Source organism: Piliocolobus tephrosceles, chromosome 7, assembly GCF_002776525.5.
Source record: "Piliocolobus tephrosceles isolate RC106 chromosome 7, ASM277652v3, whole genome shotgun sequence".
Lineage (NCBI taxonomy): Eukaryota > Metazoa > Chordata > Mammalia > Primates > Cercopithecidae > Piliocolobus > Piliocolobus tephrosceles.
In genome coordinates, this window is record NC_045440.1 from 20,663,058 (window position 1) to 20,682,155 (window position 19,098).

Genomic DNA, 19,098 nt, shown 5'->3' on the forward strand with positions numbered 1-19,098 from the left:
AAAAAAAAAAAAAAAAAAAAAGAAATGGCTCATCTGGGCGAAGTGGTTCATGCCTGTAATCCCAGTACTTTGGGAGGCCAAGGCGGCTGGATCACTTGAGCTCAGGAATTTGAGACTAGCCTGGCAACATGGTGAAACCTCATGTCTACAAAAAATACAAAAAAGTAGCCGGGTGTGGTGGCCTGCACCTGTGAACCCAGCTACTCATACTGGCTGAAGTGGGAGGATCACCTGAGCCGGGAGGCAGAGGTTGCAGTGGGCCAAGATAGCGCCACACTCCAGCCTGGGTGACTAAGACCTCACCTCAAAAAAAAAAAAAAAAAGAAAGAAATGCTTCAAAACAGCTACAGCTAGGTTTAGGAAAGGCTGTCATCATATTTGAGGATTCAGTAGTGTCTTAATGCGGGAAAGCTGAAAAGAACAAAATGAGCCTTAAAGAATATTATAGGTGACACAAAGTGGAGGCAACTTGTTTAGCATAAACAGTAGTTGTTTCAGCTACATGATGGGGGTTGGAAAAACATACAGAAGTCGGTATGGAGAAAGAAAAGGTACTTAACTAAGGAGTAGAGAGAAGATGGGCAAACTAGAAGGGCCAGAGAATTGAAAGACGTAAAATGAAGAAAAGGAAGAAGAGGGATAGTTGAAAACTGCTGGGGCAGTTGACATCAGTTTCATTAAGGGGACAGTAACACTATTTTGATGACTATTTTTTTTCTTGAGACAGAGTCTTGCTGTTTCCCAGGCTGGAATGCAGTGGCGCAATCTCGGCTCACTGCAACTTCTGCCTCCCGGGTTCAAGCGATTATTCTGCCTCAGCGTCCTGAGTAGCTGGGATTACAGGTGTGCGCCACCACGCCCGGCTAATTTTTTTTTTTGTATTTTTAGTAGAGATGGGGTTTCACCATGTTGGCCAGGCTGGTCTCAAACTCCTGACTTCAGGTGATGCGCTCTCCTTGGCCTCCCAAAGTGCTGGGATTACAGGCCTGAGCCACTGTGTCCGTCCCCCAGCCTACTTTAATACTACAGGTTGAGTGTTCCTAATCCAAAATCTGAAATTCTCCAAAATATGAAGCTCTTTTGAGTGCCAGATGACACCACAAGTGGACACTTTCTTTCCTGACCTCATGTGATGGGTTGTAATCAAAACCTGGGAGCATAACCCAAAGTTTTTTCAGTGTCCCCGAGGAAAAAAGACCCTCCCAACCCCCTTCGGTTGTGATATACCTTTTCCATGCACAGCATAATGATGATGTCCAGGCAACCACAGATTGACCATGTAGGTGGCTGGGATAGTGACACATTTGCTTTCTAATCATTCAGTGTACACAAATTTGTTTTGTGCACAAAATTATTTAAAATATTTATAAAATTACCTTCACATTCGGTGTATAATGTGTATATGAAACATAAGTGAATTTTATGTTTAGACTTGGGTTCCATTCCCAACACATCTCATTATGTATATGCAAATATTCCTAAATCTGAAACAATCTGAAATCTGAAATGCTTCTGGTCCTAAGTCCTTTGAATAAGAGGTCGTACTTGTCCCTAGAATGTTTTATATCTGTGAATGGGCTCTTCTGTGTGTAATTTTTTTTTTAAATTTTTTAATTTTTAGAGATAAAGTCTCACTCTGTTGTCCAGGCTGGAGTGCAGGAATGCGATCATTGCTCACTGTGGCCTCAAACTCCTGGCCTCAATTGATCGTCCTGCCTCATCCCTCCAAGTAGCTGGGACTACAGGCATGTGCTGCAATGTCTGGCTAAATATTTTATTTTTATTACTTTTAAGTTGTAGTGACAGGGTCTTGCTATGTTGCCCAGCCTGGCCTCAAACTCCTGGCCTCAAGTGTTCCTCCTGCCTCCCAAAGAAGTGGGATTACAGGCATGAGCCACTGTGCCTGGCCCCGCATAGCATCTTGTCCCTCAACTTGACCAGCTCCTGTTTATCTTTCAAGATCTAGTCAAGGGACTTCTGAGAAGCTTTTTCTCCTCTGCTAAGAAGCTGTGGAGAGTGATGGTTTGAGAACATGGGCTTCAGTCAGACATACCTGTATTCAAATTCTGGTTTTTGTTTTGTTCTGTTTTGTTTTGGTTTTCCAAGGAGATGGGGTCTTACTCTATTAGCCAAGCTGAAGTGCAGTGGCACAATTATAGCTCACTGAAGCCTCAAACTTCCGGGCTCAAGTGATCCTCTTGCCTCATCATCATGCCTGGGACTATAGGCATGTGTCACCATACCCAGCTCAAATTCTTTTAGTGATGCGTGACTTTGGATAAATCACTTACCCTTATTTTACCTGCATTTCTTTATCTGTAGAAGAGGGATAATGAAACTTGCAGTGGCAATCACATAGTGAGTGCTCCGTATGTGTTATGTTAGGTGCTGCTGCTGCCATCGCTATCATCATTATCACCATCATCATCATCATAAGAGTTGCTGTCTCCTATGAGCTCCCATAAACAATCTCATTGCTTTGCAAATCCCTTTAAATGTTTTCTTGTCCTTTCTTCACAATAAACTGCTCTCTTTAAGGGCAACCACTGTGTATCCTTAATGCTGAATGCAGTGCCTAACACATGCTTAGGTGCTTAGTAAATAAGTATGTGCGAGCATAAGAAGCTTATTTTATGGATGACAGTGTAAGAAAGAGTACAGACTTTGCTGATTACCAGCCGTGTGGCCTTTGAGCTTTATTATTTATTTTCCTTGCCACAGGTGTGAAATGGGATAGTGCCTACCTCAGAATTTAAAGATTACATCTCATGTTGTATGTAAAGTGCTTAGCCTAGTGCCCATAGTGGGTGGTTAATAAATGTTAGCTATTATTTTAAAAGTAAATCAATCTTGGATCTTGGCAAGATTTGACAGCAGATCTATTTTACTTTAAGTGACATGTGAAATGAAGATTTAAGAGTATTGTATTTTGTATAGTCACACTTACATAGTTGCTTAATGATTCAGAGTTCTGAGAAATGCATCCTTAGGCGATTTCATCATTATGCAAACATCATACAGGTTACAATTAGCCCTTGGTATATGTGAGAGCTTAGTTCCAGTACCCCCACATATACCAAAATCCCTGAATACTCAAGTCTAGAAGTTGACCCTGTGGAACCTGAGTATTCAAAAAGTTGGCCCTCTGTATTTGCAGGATTGGGTTTTTCATCCTGTGTTTGGTTGAAAACAAATCTGCATAAAAGTGAACCAGTGCGGTTCAAACCCATGTTGTTCGAGTTAACCATACTTATACAAACCTAGATGTTATATGTATCTGCAAACCTAGATGTTACACACCTAGGCTATATGGCATAGCCTGTTGCTCCTAAGCTACAAACCTGTGCAGCATGTTACTGTACTGAATATTATAGGCAACTGTAACACAACAGTAAGTCTTTGGGTATCTAAACATATCTAAACCTAGAAAAGGTACTGTAAAAATACAGTATTAAAGATAAAAAATGGTCCACCTGTAGAGGGCACTTAACATGAATAGGGCTCGCAGGACTGGAAAATTGCTCTGGGTGAGTCAGGGAGTGTGTGGTGAGTGAAAGTGAAGGCCTAGGACATTACTGTACAATACTGTAGGCTTTATAAACACTTTATAAACACATAAAAATTTAGGCTACGCTAAATTTATAAAATACCTTTCTTCAATAGTAAATTAGCCTTAGCTTACTGTAACTTTTACTTTATAAACTTAAAAAATTTTAAACTTTTTAACTCTTTCGTAATCATACTTAGCGTAAAACACAAACACATATAGCTGTACATACTTTCTTTCATATCCTTATTCTTATAAGCTTTTACTATTTCAAACATTTCTTATTTTTTAAAACTTTTTTGTTAAAAATGAACACACTGACTGGGCGCAGTGGCTCACGCCTGTAATCCCAGCACTCTGGGAGGCTGAGGCAGGCGGATCACGAGGTCAGGAGATCAAGACCATCCTGGCTAACACGGTGAAACCCCATCTCTACTAAAAATACAAAAAAAATTAGCCGGTCATGGTGGTGTGTGCCTGTAGTCCCAGCTGCTGGGGAGGCTGAGGCAGCAGAATGGTGTGAACCCCGGGGGGCGGAGCTTGCAGTGAGCCGAGATGGCCACTGCATTCCAGCCTGGGTGACAGAGCCAGACTCCATCTCAAAAAAAAATGAACACACACCACACACATTAGCTGAGGCCTCCAGAGAGTCAGGATTATCAATGTCACTGTCCTGTACCTCCACCTCCTGTCGCACTGGAAGGTCTTCAGAGAAATTAACAGGCATGGGGCTGTCATCTATGACAACAGTGCCTTCTCATGGAATACCTCCTGAAGGACCTGTCTGGGGGCTGTTTTAGTTACCTTTTTGTGTTTTGTTGTGGTTTTTTTTTTTTTTTTTTTTGAGATGGAGTCTTGCTCTGTCGCCCGGGCTGGAGTGCAGTGGCCAGTTCTCAGCTCACTGCAAGCTCCGCCTCCCGGGTTTATACCATTCTCCTGCCTCAGCCTCCGAGTAGCTGGGACTACAGGCGCCCGCCACCTCGCCCGGCTAGTTTTTTGTATTTTTTTAGTAGAGACGGGGTTTCACCGCGTTAGCCAGGAAGGTCTCGATCTCCTGACCTCGTGATCGTCCGTCTCGGCCTCCCAAAGTGCTGGGATTACAGGCTTGAGCCACCGCGCCCGGCCTGTTTTTTTGTTTTTTGAATAAGTAGAAGGAGTATACTCTAAAGTAATGATAAAAAGGGTGGTATAGTAAATGTATAAGCCACTAACTTATTTGTTGCAGTAGGTTTGTTTACACCAGCAATACCACAAATGTTAGTAGTAGTGCCTTATACCGTGATGTTAAGACAGGCGAAAATATCACTAGGTGACAGAAATTTTTCAGCTCCATTATAATCTTACAGGATCTCTGTCTTATGTATGGTCTTGTAGGCTGAAATATTGCTATGTGGCACATGACTGTTTTTTAATTTTAATGTCTTAGATATTGAAAGGATTTAAACCTAAATTGCTTAAGGAGACAAATGGTGAAATTTTCCTTTTCTGTAGTATAGATAGAATTTTGGAAGTTATATATTCATAAATATTTGATGAGTTCCTATTACATGCGGCACATTTCTGGTTATGCTTACAAGGTTAAATACTGCTTGAAAAGTACTCATGCAGTGTAGCATATAATAGCCTCTAAAAAATGTTACAGAAATTTAGAACAATGTAGTGACCTATGACTAATCCAACTGCAAAAGGAGCAGATGACTAAATTGTAGACTATACCTGGTGTGAAATGTTTGTTCCTTTGATCTATAAATTGATAATCCTTTAATGTTTAATCTGACTGTGACTAGTGGCCTGGAGAGGTAAGAATTCTTCTGTGTTTTTATGTGTGTGCCTACGTATATTTTTTTCTTGTGACCTAAGGCTTTGTTGAAGTTTAAAATAGAGTGATTTTAATGAATGGCTGGAGTAATAAAGATAATTGGTGGGTTTCTCCATGGAAGCAAGTTGTATATTTTTAACTATTTTGCACTGCTTTATGGAAAACATATGCCACTATAGAAATTATTGTTTCTGTTGACTATCACTGGTGGGGATTATTACTTAGTTGGTTCCAGGAGGCCCAGTTCTTAGCTTATACTTTGAAAGTGAGTTCTGTGACTATCAAAGACCAGAAGGAATAATCTCAAAGAACCCGATCAGGTCATTGAACTAAAATCACTTGTTCTAGTGAGGAACAGTTGAAAAGGCAACATAAGACTTTTGGTAATAATATTTAATGTAACTTATTTAGCAGTATTTAATTTGTTCATGATTGACAAAGCAGGTGAGTAGATTAGGAAATGAGTCTGAAAAAGTAGGGCAGGCTTGCTGGCTTAAAATAGGAATGAAAGCAGTGAACAGAGATAGCTATTTAGGCAAATCCTAGTGTCCCATGAGGATAAGACTACTACAATAATCTAAAAATAATAGCTTATAGGCCAATAACTTTTAAGGTTTATGTTTCCTACTTACCGCAGGTCATCACCTATGTGGTGGTTTCTCATTTATGCAGATCTACATCAGATTTTACTTGTGTTTACCTGAAAATACATATTGTTTATGTAGTCAGTGTATATTGTAGCATGCAGAATCTGACCTTGAAAAGGCTGCAGAATTTCTTGAGTGTACTTTAGGAACTTAGTTTTTCAAAATTTATTTAATTTTTATTTTGGTTATTATAGAGTCACAGGAGGTTGTAAATAAAGAAATGTAAAGGGAAGTCCCATACACCTCTCCCCTAACTCCCTTCCCTCTCTTTGCGGTGTCAGTATCCCACACCACCACAGTACTATACCAAAACCAGGAAATGGACATTGGTACAGTCCATAGAGCTTGTTCAGATTTCACCAGTTATATGTGCATTCCTGTCTGTACATGTGTGTTTAACTTTATGCAGTTTCACATATAGATAGCATAACTACCAGCACAATAAGGGTACTCAACAGTACAGTAACCACAAGTAACCACAACAGTACAGTAACCACATTCCCCTGAATAGCTACACCAGTCCCCTTTCTCCACCGGAAACTCAGTTTTATAGTTTGGCTATTGTTTTTAATCATGTGCAAACCCGGTTTGATTAAGGTTTTTGCTTCTGATTTTGGAAGGCTTGTTAAATAATTTTTAATGAAATACAGGTAATCTGAAAGCAACTGACACATGGTAAAAAGCTAGATTTGGGAACACTGAAAGACTTCTTGGATGCATAGGCTTAGAATGATTCTCAGCTATCATTTATTTCCTTCCTCCCTCCCTCTCTTCCTTCCCCTCCCTCCCTCCCTTCCTTCCCCTCCCTCCCTCCCTTCCCCTTTCCCTCCTCTCCCTCAATATTCTGTAATATTGAAATATTTCATTAAAAATACACAGTATATTACATATATATCTGAAATTTTCTCCTTTCTTCCTTTTAGTATACCTTCTATTTATCTTGATACCAAGAATAGAGTGCTGCTATAGCAAACACCTATTTATTTATTTATTTATTTTTAAGAATTTTTTAAAAAATTCAGTGGATCTCGGCTCACTGCAACTTCCACCTCCTGGATTCAAGCAGTTCTCCTGCCTCAGCCTCTGGAGTAGCTGGGACTATAGGTGCGTACCACCATGCCCGACTAATTTTTGTGTTTTTTAGTAGAGATAGGGTTTCACTATGCCGGCCAGGCTGCTGGTCCAGGCCTCAAGTGATCCACCCGCCTCAGCCTCCCAAAGTTCTAGGATTACAGGCATGAGCCACTGCACCCGGCCCAGGTCTCAACTTTCTCATACCCTTAATTGAGTTCTGTAGCCATCTTTGATTTCCCCCTTTATAATCTTCCGTACTTACAGTCTGAACCATACAATGTACTGCTTAACTATTCTGTGTTTATATCTTGTTTTACTGAATTCTACTCAACTAGAGCATATGATTCTTCAAGGTAGAATAAATGTGTTAAACTTGTATATTTCGGCCAAACGCAGTGGCTCATGCCTGTAATCCCAGCACTTTGGGAGGCCGAGGCGGGTGGATCACCTGAGGTCAGGAGTTCGAGATCAGCCTGGGCAACACGGTGAAACCCCGTCTCTACTAAACATACAAAATTAGCCAGGCGTGGTGGCACATGCCTGTAATCCCAGCTGCTTGGGAGGCTGAGGCAGGAGAATCGCTTGAACCTGGGAGGTGGAGGATGCAGTAAGCCGAGATCGTGCCATTGCACTCCAGCCTGGGCAACAAGAGTAAATCTCCATCTCACCAAAAAAAAAAAAAAAAAACCAAAAAAAGCAAAAAAAAAAACTTGTATATTTCACACATTATCCATATACCGTGAGCATGTAGTAGGTACCAGATAAACATTTAGTTATTTAACTAGAATGTAATTACTGCCCTCGTATTTTTCCCTAGCACTTTCAAACGTTACTCAAAGAATCCTTCTAGCTTTTTGATACAAATTTTAGAACTTCACTATTAACAAATTTCAGTTGGGCTTGGTGGCTCACACCTGTAATCCCGGCACTTTGGGAGGCTGAGGTGGGTGGATCACCTGAGATCAGGAGTTTGAGATCAGCCTGACCAACATGGTGAAACCCCCATCTCTACTAAGAATACAAAAATTAGCTGGGCGTGGTGGTTCTCAACTGTAACCCCAGCTACTCGGGAGGCTGAAACAGGAGAATTGCTTGAACCCGGGAGGCAGAGGTTGCAGTGAGCCATGATCACGCCACTGCATTCCAGCCTGGGCAACAGAGCGAGACACCGTTTTAAAAAGTAAATAAATAAATAAAATAAAAAACATACATTTATCACTAATATCTAGGAAGGCTACCTATAGAAACTTAGATATTTTCAGTTACTGATTGTTTTGTTTTTCAGTTGGTAAAGTACACCCTTTCAGTGTTTGAAAGGAGGACGCTGGATAATTAGATTTCAATTGTAAATCTCCCCAACTGGGTTGGAGAAACCAGAGGAGTTGATGATTTTATACACAGTTTTTCCTACCTCTTATTATGGAGAAAAGAGTGTTAATTGTGGTCAGTGAATTTCTTCAAAGTTTGCTGTTTTTAAATCAAATTAAGGAAGTCAGCAACCATAAGTAGAATTATATGTGGTGAGGAAGAGTTAGTAGCACATGTCATTATATGTTTTACATATGGAAGTTGACACCAGAAAGATACATTTGTAATTTTTTTTTTTTTTTCTGAGACACAGTGTAGCACTTTTGCCCAGGGTGGAGTATAGTGGTGCAGTCATAGCTCACTGCAGCCTGGAACTCCTGGGCTCAAGTGATCTTTCCATCTCCACCTTCACCTCCCAGGTAGCTGGAATTACAGGCACATGCCACTGTGTCCAGACCACTTTAGTGATTTATTTATTTTTTTAATCTCTATTCTCTTTTTAATATAGAGCTGCAAATTTCTTACTTTTCTTTAGTGCAATCCATGTGTGAAATATGTGTTATTAGTTGTTACTAACAATATTTGAACTCCTGAAGTTTTTGAATGATTTTGTATGTAAGATTGAAGTGGATTCATGGTTTCCACTAATAACCACTTCATGATTATCACTTTGTTATGTGTGTGTGTGTTTAAAGAGATAAACTTATAGGTAGTTTATCTAGAATTGTGTAAAATCCTTTCATTTTCATGAGAGAGTATCTTGCATGTGAATATTGTCATGTGTTATGCCTACATTATTGGTTAGACTTAAACTTTAGTGGCCTCTCAGAGATTATTTTCATTCTAGTTCATGTCACATTACTTTGATATATGTATTAAGAAGAAGTACAAGAGATTGTTTAATGCATTTGTCTGAATGTTTGTGACCCCCCAGAATTTGTATGTTGAAATCCTAATCCCCAACGTAATGGTATTAGGAGGTATAGTCTTGGGGAGGTGACATTTTTATAAATTTCTAAAAGAAAATATAGGAAAAATCTTTGTGACTTTGGGGTAGACTATTTTCTTAGATAGGTCATCGAAGGCATGAACTGTAAACGCTGATAATTGGACTTTTAAAAAATTAAAATCTTTTGTTCTTCTAAAGATGTTTAAGAAAATGAAAGGGCAAGCCACAGAATGGGAGAAAATATCTATACTGCATTAGTGAAGTTTACTACTAAATTAAGAAAAGAGAGGATTATCTATATAGTATAACTGATTATAAAATAATGTGTTTACATATTTAAAATATTAAGATATACATTGGTATCTTAACATTAGTTGTCTTGGGCTGGTGAGATTCTAAGAGTTTTGTTTTTGTGGTGGTTATTGTTTTTTGTTTTGTGCTCTTTATCTTTTAAAAAACTCTTTTGCCTTAAGGATGTAGTATCTTTGATTTAGAAAAATCTTTAAATAAAGATAGGATAGTTTGAAAGATTAGCAGAATGTTTACAACCCGTACTTGATACTACATGGATAATACTTTGTTATTCTATTTTTGTAAATTCTGTGCTTGAAGATTTCAAAGAATTTTTTGTGTGTGAGTGTGTGTTTTGAGGTAGAGTCTCACTGTGTTGCCCAGGCTGGTCTCAAACTCCTGGCCTCAAGTGATCTTCCCACCGTGGCCCCCCGAAGCATTGAGATTACAAGCATGAGCCACCACTCCCAGGCAGAAACTTTCGAAACTTTAAAAAATAGCATGAAAACCTTTATTTTAGTCCAGGTGCAATGGCTCACATCTGTAAACCTGGCACTTTGGGAGGCTGAGGTGGGAGAATTACTTGAAGCCAGGAGTTTGAGACCAGCCTGGGCAACATGGTGACGCTCTGTCTCTACAGAAAATTTAAAAATTAGTCAGGTGTCATGGTGCATGTTTGTAGTCCCAGCTACTCTGGAAGCTGAGGTGAGAGGATTGCTTGAGGAGTTTGAGGCTACCATGAGGCATGATCAAGCCACTGCACTCCATCCAGCCCGAGTGACAGAGTGAGAGACCCTGTCTCTAAAAATAAAAAAAAGAAAATCTTTACTTTATTTATTTATTTTTTGAGACAGAGTCTTGCTCAGTTGCCTAGGCTGGAGTATAGTGGTGTGATCCAGACTCACTGCAACCTCCGCCTACCGGATTCAATTGATTCTCCTGCTTTAGCCTCCCAAGTAGCTGGTACTATAGGCATCTGCTACCAAGCCTGGTTAAGTTTTGTATTTTTAATAGAGACGGGATTTCACCATATTGGCCAAGCTGGTCTCAAACTCCTGACCTTGTGATCCGCCCACCTTGGCCTCTCAAAGTGCTGGGATTACAGGTGTGAGCCACCATGCCCAGCCAAAAATCTTTTATTTACAGCACTTTATGAGCCATATTTAGCAAACATAGTTCCACATATGAAGTTTGTTTTTAATGATAGGGGGTTTTTAAACTTGAGTTTTAGTATAAATACACAGTATAATAAAAGTTTGTTTATATTAGATATGAAGCTAATTATCACCCCTAACTGCTGGCTGGTTTTCTAGAATTGTAGAAGCAGGTGGTGAATTTTCCTGTCTGCTGATATCCGAAACACTCTGATTCCTGGGTGTTCCAGCAATATTGGATGTTGGTAATATTACTGTTGGTCGATTAATTTATGATAGTATTATATTCATCTCTAAAGTCTAATTCTATTCATTTTTTGAGTAAATAGTACAGTAACGTGGCATAACATTTTAAAAAGTATGTGGTAAAAAGTCTTCCTATCCCTAACTGTCAGCCACCAGTTCCCTGGCATGGGACTGTTAAATCTTACCACCAAAGACCACCAAGAAAACATCTGTAGTCAAAAATAAGTTACGCTGATACAGCTTGCTGCAGGAAGGAGTAACATACATCAGAAGAGCTGTGGGACCTCTCAAAAGGATGGAGTTAAGAAAGAGGATATACAGGGTTTTAGGAGCTTTTAGTCACAGAGTGATGTTAGGATAAAGTTAGTAGTCTGGGCAGGGATTGGCTAGCATATGTAATTTGAGTGAGTTGCTGGAACAGTCAGTAGTTTTGCCTCTAGGACACACAAGTCCCTGAGGATTTACTGTTAGATCAGTTTGTGGTACTAGAACATATGGTCTGGGTGAGCTGATATTAATGAAGGTTTGAGGCTGGGCACAGTGGCTCACACCTCTAATCCCAGCACATTGGGAGGCTAGGACAGGAGAATCGCTTGAGGCCAGGAGTTTGAGACTAGCCTGTTCAACTTAGTGAGACCTCAGTCTTAAAAAAAAGTTTTTTTAATTAAAATTAACTGGGTATAGTGGCACATACCTGTGGTCTTAGCTACTTGGGAGGGGGAGGGGGAGGATCACTTGAGCCCGAGAGTTGGAGGCTGCAGTGAGCTATGAACATGCCACTGCACCCCAGCCTGGGTGACATAGGGAGACTCGGTCTCTTAAAAAGAAAAAAAAAAGGTTTGAGCTTAGATGGCCTGTGATGCACAGTACATTGTGGTTTGGTTTGGTTCAGTTTATCTGTTTTGCAAGTACTAGTGCTTTTCTGCGTATCTGCGAGCAATTTGCAGTGTAATTGCAGTTTGGTTTCCATTTTTAATCTCTGTTTCTGATCATTCGTCAGCTAAACTGGAACATTTACCTTTTAGGGGAGGTGATCAATCAAGATTTCAAACTGTTGTTTGATGGGTTGTGAATGTTTATGAAGCTTTGATGGTAGACATTTTGGCCTCTACAGGTACCAGGCCGTTTTGTTCTTTTTCTTTTTTTCTTTTCTTTTTTTTTTTTGAGAGTCTTGCTCTGTCGCCCAGGCTAGAGTGCAGTGGCACGATCTCTGCTTACTGCAAGCTCCACCTCCCGGGTTCACGCCATTCTCCTGCCTCAGCCTCCTGAGTAGCTGGGACTACAGGTGCCTGCTACCTTGCCTGGCTAATTTTTTGTATTTTTAGTAGAGACGGGGTTTCACCATGTTAGCCAGGATGGCTTCAATGTTCTTTTTTGTTTTTTGTTTTTTATTATGAAGCATAATTTAATCTGATGATTCAGAAGGCACCTCAAGATTGTGTTGTGCTGTTTTCCTCATGCTGCGTGTTTAGGTGCCTATAACAGAAATCTGGTTAGTAAAATATTGAAAAAAATTTCACATATAATTCACATTAAATGACTACAGATAGATACAATATGGGCATTTTGATGTGTACATTTGTACTTGACCAGGGCATAATTTATAATATACTAAGAAAACTAAAATTAATTACAAAATGAGTATTTTTAGCACACTTAGTAACAGCTACTTGTTTTAAACTATTATTTCATTTTTGGTGACCAAATTATATTTGACTATTATTAAAGAACACATAACCTTAAAATAATATTTAAGAAACATAGTTACAACAGACATATGTTACATTAAATGAAGAAAGGAAAGAAATGTACATGTATTAAAGGGCACTGAGGTTTTTCTTTTTTTTTTTTTTTTTTTTTTTTTTTTTGAGACGGAGTCTTGCTCTGTCGCCCAGGCTAGAGTGCAGTGGCCGGATCTCAGCTCACCGCAACCTCTGCCTCCTGGGTTCACGCCATTCTCCTGCCTCAGCCTCCCAAGTGGCTGGGACCACAGGCGCCCACCACCTCGCCCGGCTAATTTTTTGTATTTTTAGTAGAGACGGGGTTTCACCGTGTTAGCCAGGAGGGTCTCGATCTCCTGACCTCGTGATCCGCCCGTCTCGGCCTCCCAAAGTGCTGGGATTACAGGCTTGAGCCACCGCGCCCGGCGCACTGAGGTTTTTCAAACCTTTTCTTTTAAAAAGTCTTTTAATCCACTTTCATGTAAATCAATTTAAACTTAAAAAGTTTATACTCAGTATACTTACAGAAAGAGGTGAAATCAGTGTTGAGCACATGACTGCCTAACAACCATTCAATGCTGATCACGAACTAGTATTTTTATTTGATTATCCTGACAAACATAATAATTGAGCCCATGTATATATGCAAGATGTGGAGGATCCAACTAATCAACTGCAGAAAGAAAAACACTCAACTTAAAAAAGGTTGAAACAAATGACAAATGAAATGGCTGAATCACTGTACCTTTTTGACACAACCTTAAATCTTAGTTTTACTATATATTATTTGGTACTCCTGGATTCAGTAGTTGGGGTAAAAAAGGTTTCTGTATTCAAACGTATCTACAGAATGCCAATATAAAATGTGTAGATATATACATTTAATATACACACACATACGCGCACACACACAAATGCATACTCACATGTCTAGGAACCAGCACCTAACCACATCCTCGTTTCTCACTAATGACCCAATGAATCATTTATGACTTTAAGACCAGCTTAGATTCTATAAGGCTGTACAATATATGGCTAAAGAGGTCAAACACAAGCACCCACGTTCAGGCTGGATTCAACTGTTCCTCCTCATGATTTTTGACAAACAGTAATACCACTTATGTAACAACTATATCTCGATAACTTAGAATTCAGAGTATAAAACCATAAACATTGAGCTCCCTCATTGTTTAAAGAGCACTCTTTCCATTCTATTTCCACTGACTGATAAGAGGACACACCAAACTAGATCACTGAACTGTACAAATGATCTTTACTCTTAATCTAAACAAACATGTGTTAAAACATTCTGAAATGCTGCATCCTTTGATTTCTTCATCTTTTCAATTGCCCGATGCAGGTCCTGCTGTTGAACAGGCCGAATTTCATCTTTATCATGGCTTTCTTCTGATGTAGAATTAACATATTCTCTAACACAGAGGAGGGCAGCATCTCGACACATCTCTTTTAGGTCACTTCCTGAAAAGCCATCAGTTTCCTGGGCAACTTCTAGCAGGTCTACGTGCCTATCCACATTTTCATTTTTCAAGATGAGTTTCAGGATTGCTTCTCTCTGTTTTAAAGCAAGCTGGTTGATGTGAAATCTTGTAGGCATTCTTCTCATTATAGCAGAGTCAAGGTCCTGAGGACGATTGGTAGCTCCCATTACTATGACCTGGCAGCTGTGATCAGTATCCAGTCCATCCCAGAGACTCATAAACTGAGCTTTCATCATGGCTGTAGCTTCATGGTCAGAACTTGAACGGTTTCATAGAAAGGAGTTTATTTCATCTATAAAGATGATGGATGGTTGTAGCTTTATGGCAAGGGAGAAGACAGCAGCAGCCAATTTTTGAGATTTTCCATACCACTTGTCGGTCAGTGGCGAAGGCTGAAGGTTAATAAATCGGCAGCCTGCTTCTTTGGCAGTGGCCTTGGCAATCAACGTTTTACCACAGCCTGGAGGCCCATAGAGAAGAACACCTTTTAGAGGTTGCAGAAGCCTGGAATTCTCAAACAAATGTTTCTTTTTGATAGGTAAGATGACTGTGTCTTTCAGATCCGTAATGACATCATCTAAACCTGCTATATCACTCCAAGTAACATGCATATTAAGAGGGTCTACTAAATGAGCAGCAATACTCATTTCATATTCTGAGAGCTTCACATTTTTCACACCAATTTGCTTCATTAGTTTTTCTGCCTGTTTCTGAGCTTCTACTTTTTGCTTTCTGGTTGGATCAATTGCATCTACCATCCATTTGATAGTAAAGTATGTCACTGCACCAAATATTGTCAAACAGAAAATTAAACCAACAACTTCATTCCGACTCAAAGGACGAGAAAAGGCTTCAACATGTACCATCTTGATTGTTAACCCAGGAGCAGAAACAGCGGGAGCAAATGCCCTCAGCCGGCCTCGCACAGGAAGGAAATCCAATGTTCTTTTTCTTAGATGATAATTTGTTGAATCAGCTGGTGTGACAGTGGCTGCATAGCAGCATTTAAGACTCTAAAGATAACACACTTGGCATCTGCAACACACTGAAACTCAGACATTTATTATTCAAGTTTAAAATAATGCTCCATATATCCCCTAATCTATTTGGATTTTCTTTTGGGCAACCAAATATTTTTTTTTCCTTTAATTTGGATATGGGTCATTCACCTTTGCAACTGTCCTATATTTGGTTTATATTTTGCCAAGGGTAAGGGTCTTGATAGTACTAACAGTAAGGAAAAGTTATCTGTTAACAGCGTAAAATCTTACAACCGTGGAGAGAGAAGAAAATGCCAAGAGAATAAAGGAAAAAATCATGCAAGTCTGTAGTCATCAGTGGCTTCTGGCATCTGGGAGGTTGTGTTCTGATTATCTTGGACATAAATAGTCTATTAATATTATCTTCTGCTTCTGGACCACAACAGTTCTGAAAATCCTGACTCAGCCACTGTTTGTCCATGGCAATGATATCGGCAGTATGTATCATTAATTTATTCTCTCTAGTATCAGTAATGGGTGCATGATACAAACATTTACAAAAGTTCTTTTGATAAATCTTCCACAAGGCTCAATTCCTATCTTTAGCTCATAGCCAGGAACTTTAGATGAATGTAAGGAAGAAGCGGAAACCACCTGTGGATCATGGGACTGTAGGCTTTAGTTGGTTTATTATATTAACCAGCATTATCAGAATGGAAGGGAGTGGAATATTCTATTGCAGAAAGTACATAATGAGTTTTATGAGTCATCAGTCACTGATTATCCTAGAAGTAAGAATATCTCACAAACAGGGAGGACATTGAGAGTCTCCAGGACTTTCTTTCATTTATCCTATAAGGTATATTATAAGTTTCACCAATCCAAGTTTACTGAAACCATGTTTACTGAATCCTTTTTTAGATAGCTGTTGTGGCAGTCTTTGTACTTGAATGTATGTCTTCTTTTTTTCTTGAGACAGAGTTTCGTTCTTGTTGCCCAGGCTGGAGTGCAATGGCGTGATCTCGGCTCACCACAACCTCCACCTCCTGGGTTCAAGCAATTCTCCTGCCTCAGCCTCCCAAGTAGCTGGGATTACAGGTATCCACCACCACACCCAGCTAATTTTTTGTTTTTTTAGTAGAGATGGGGTTTCACCATGTTGGTCAGGCTGGTCTCGAACTCCTGACCTCAGGTGATCCGCCCACCTCAGCCTCCTAATATTATCTTTAAACTGAAAGATACTTAAATGTTGAAGTATATTTATTTTTAACACATGTTATTATACATGATTAAATTAGGAAGGCTTAACTTTCCTTATGATTTATGAGGTTTTTTCCCTTTTAACCCAAATTTAATAAAGCAAAGATTTCTCACAATAGTTTTGCGTTAATTAAAATTCAGAGTATGCCAAACAAAGCTAATAATTTTTATAATCCTTTAAAAAAATTTTAATAAAGTAAAGGACTAAAGCTTTGTTTTACCTAATGGCCATTTAGTATAAACCCAAAGATGTTGTAGATATAAAAGACATCTTAACAATTTCTTATTATTTACTTATTTTTTTAGAGACAGAGTTTCGCTCAGTTGTCTAGGCTGGAGTGCAGTGGCTCAGTCACAGCTCACTGCAGCCCCAATCTCCTGGGCTCAAGTGATTTTCCTGCCTCAGCCTCCTGAGTAGCTGGGACTATAGGTGTGCGCCACCACACCCAACTAATTTTTATGTTTTTTTGGTAGAGACAGAGTTTCATCAGCTGGTCTCGAACTCCTGAGCTCAAGCAATTCACCCACCTCAGCCTCCCAAAGTGCTGAGATGCTGTTTATAGGTGTGAGCCATCATACCTGGCCGACTTTTTGCTTTTTGTTTTTTAACTGATGATTCCAACACATAGTGTTTAGCACATAGATGTATATAGCTGTAGTCTTTACTTAAGTTTGAATGAAGTGAGTTATGTGTGGGCTGAGTTCACTCAAAGCTTGCCTCAGCTGGGATTATTGACCATATACCCACTTCACTGGAAAATGAGTATGCCAAGAGACTGAGGCAGAATTTGCAAAATCACTTCTGCTGCAATGTATTTGTTAAAGCAGGTCACTAAGGCCAGTTCAGATTCTAGGGGAGAGACAGACTCTCCCTTTTTTTTTTTTGAGACAAGGTCTCACTTTGTCACCCAGGCTGGAATGCAGTAGTGCTATCTTGGCTTACTGCAGCCTCAACTTCCTGGGCTCAAGTGATCCTCCCACCTCAGCCCCCGAAGTAGCTGGGACTACAGGCATGTGACACCACATCCAGCTAATTTTTGTTGTATTTTTAGTAGAGACGGGGTTTCACCATGTTGCCAAGGCTGGACTCAAACTCCTGAGCTCAAGCAGTCTGCCTACCTCAGCCTGCCAAAGTGCTAGGATTACAGGCATAAGCCACTGGGCCTGGCCTTAGACTCTACCTCTTGATAGGATAAAGTCAGGTCACTGCTATGCTTTAAATATGACCCCCAGAAGCATATGTTGGCTATTTGGGTGATGGGTATACTAGAAGCCCAGACCTTGCCATTATGCAGTATATCCACGTAAAAAACCTACACATATACCCCTTGAATCGAATACTTATTTAAAAATAAGTATGTGTTGGAAAATTTATCCCAAATGCAGTAGTGTTGGGAGGTGGGGCCTAATGAGAGGTGTTTAGTGTTTGGACGAGCGGAGGCAAGATGGTGCACTTCCGGGTTCTTCATCCCCCCCTCCCAACTCTTCCCCCGCGGGCGAAAATGCAGCCGGGGACCTGGGAAGGTGCAGACCAACTGGGCATGCGCTAGGTGACGTCAATCCGAAGAGACCAAGATTTACCTGGTTGCACCTGCGGAACGCCCCCGACACGCCCGTGCCCTGCCTATTGCCCTCCCACTCCTAGAAAAGCCACTCTTGGCCAGTGAGCCACGCGGCCTTCTCACAGCCCCACTCCTGTCGGGATGTCGGGACTGTGGGAAGTCCGTCTGAGAGCCCCACTGGGGGACTCTGCCGGCCTCCTTTGCCGGAGGCCGACAGACTTCTCCCCCACACCTTAGGTGACCAAAAATAAACTTGCAGTTTTGCTCCTACACTTGCCTACCCGCTGGTTCTTTTGTGCCTACTCGGCTGGTCTTAGAAAAACAAATCATTTAGGTCATGAAGGCCACCTCTCATGAATGCATTAATATTGATTATAAAAGGACTTGAGGCTGCAAGTTCCATCTCTTGCTCTCTTTTATCCCCCTTTGCCCTTCCAGTATGGGATGATGCAGCAAGAAGACCCATGCCAGATGCCTAGCCCCTCAATCTTGAACTTCTTTGCCTCCAGAACTATGAATGAATAAATTTCTGTTCATTATAAATTATCCAGTCTATGATATTTTGTCATAGCAAAGCAAAACAGACCAAGACAGTGAGATTACAGAATAGTACGTAGAGTGAGAAATATTATTGCAGCCATTTGTTTTTGTTGTTGTTTTTGTTTTTGTTTTTGTTTTAAATTATACTTTAAGTTCTAGGGTACATGTGCACAATGTGCAGGTTTGTTACATAGGTATACATGTGCCATGTTGGTTTGCTGCACCCATCCACCAACTCGTCATTTACATTAGGTATTTTTCCTAATGCTCTTCCCTCCCCGAGCCCCTCATCCCTTGACCAGTCCCAGTGTGTGATGTTCCCCACCCTGTGTCCATGTGTTCTCATTGTTCAGTTCCCACCTATGAGTGAGAACATGCGGTGTTTGGTTTTCTGTCCTTGTGATAGTTTGCTTAGAATGATGGTTTCCAGCTTCATCCATGTCCCTGCAAAGGACATGAACTCATCCTTTTTTATAGCTGCATAGTATTCCATGGTGTATA

At 40.2% G+C, this 19,098-nt stretch overlaps 1 protein-coding gene and 1 pseudogene across 3 annotated transcripts in view; one reads left to right on the forward strand and one right to left on the reverse strand.

Annotated features, from left to right (window-relative positions):
• Window positions 1-19,098, forward strand: part of PPP3CC (protein phosphatase 3 catalytic subunit gamma) — a 105,442-nt gene that overhangs the window by 9,573 nt on the left and 76,771 nt on the right. The gene's annotated exons all lie outside the window — the stretch shown is intronic.
• On the reverse strand, window positions 13,852-15,161 carry LOC111545685 (annotated as a pseudogene). Its single transcript, XR_002732524.2, has one exon. The product of XR_002732524.2 is annotated as an ATPase family AAA domain-containing protein 1 pseudogene (transcript).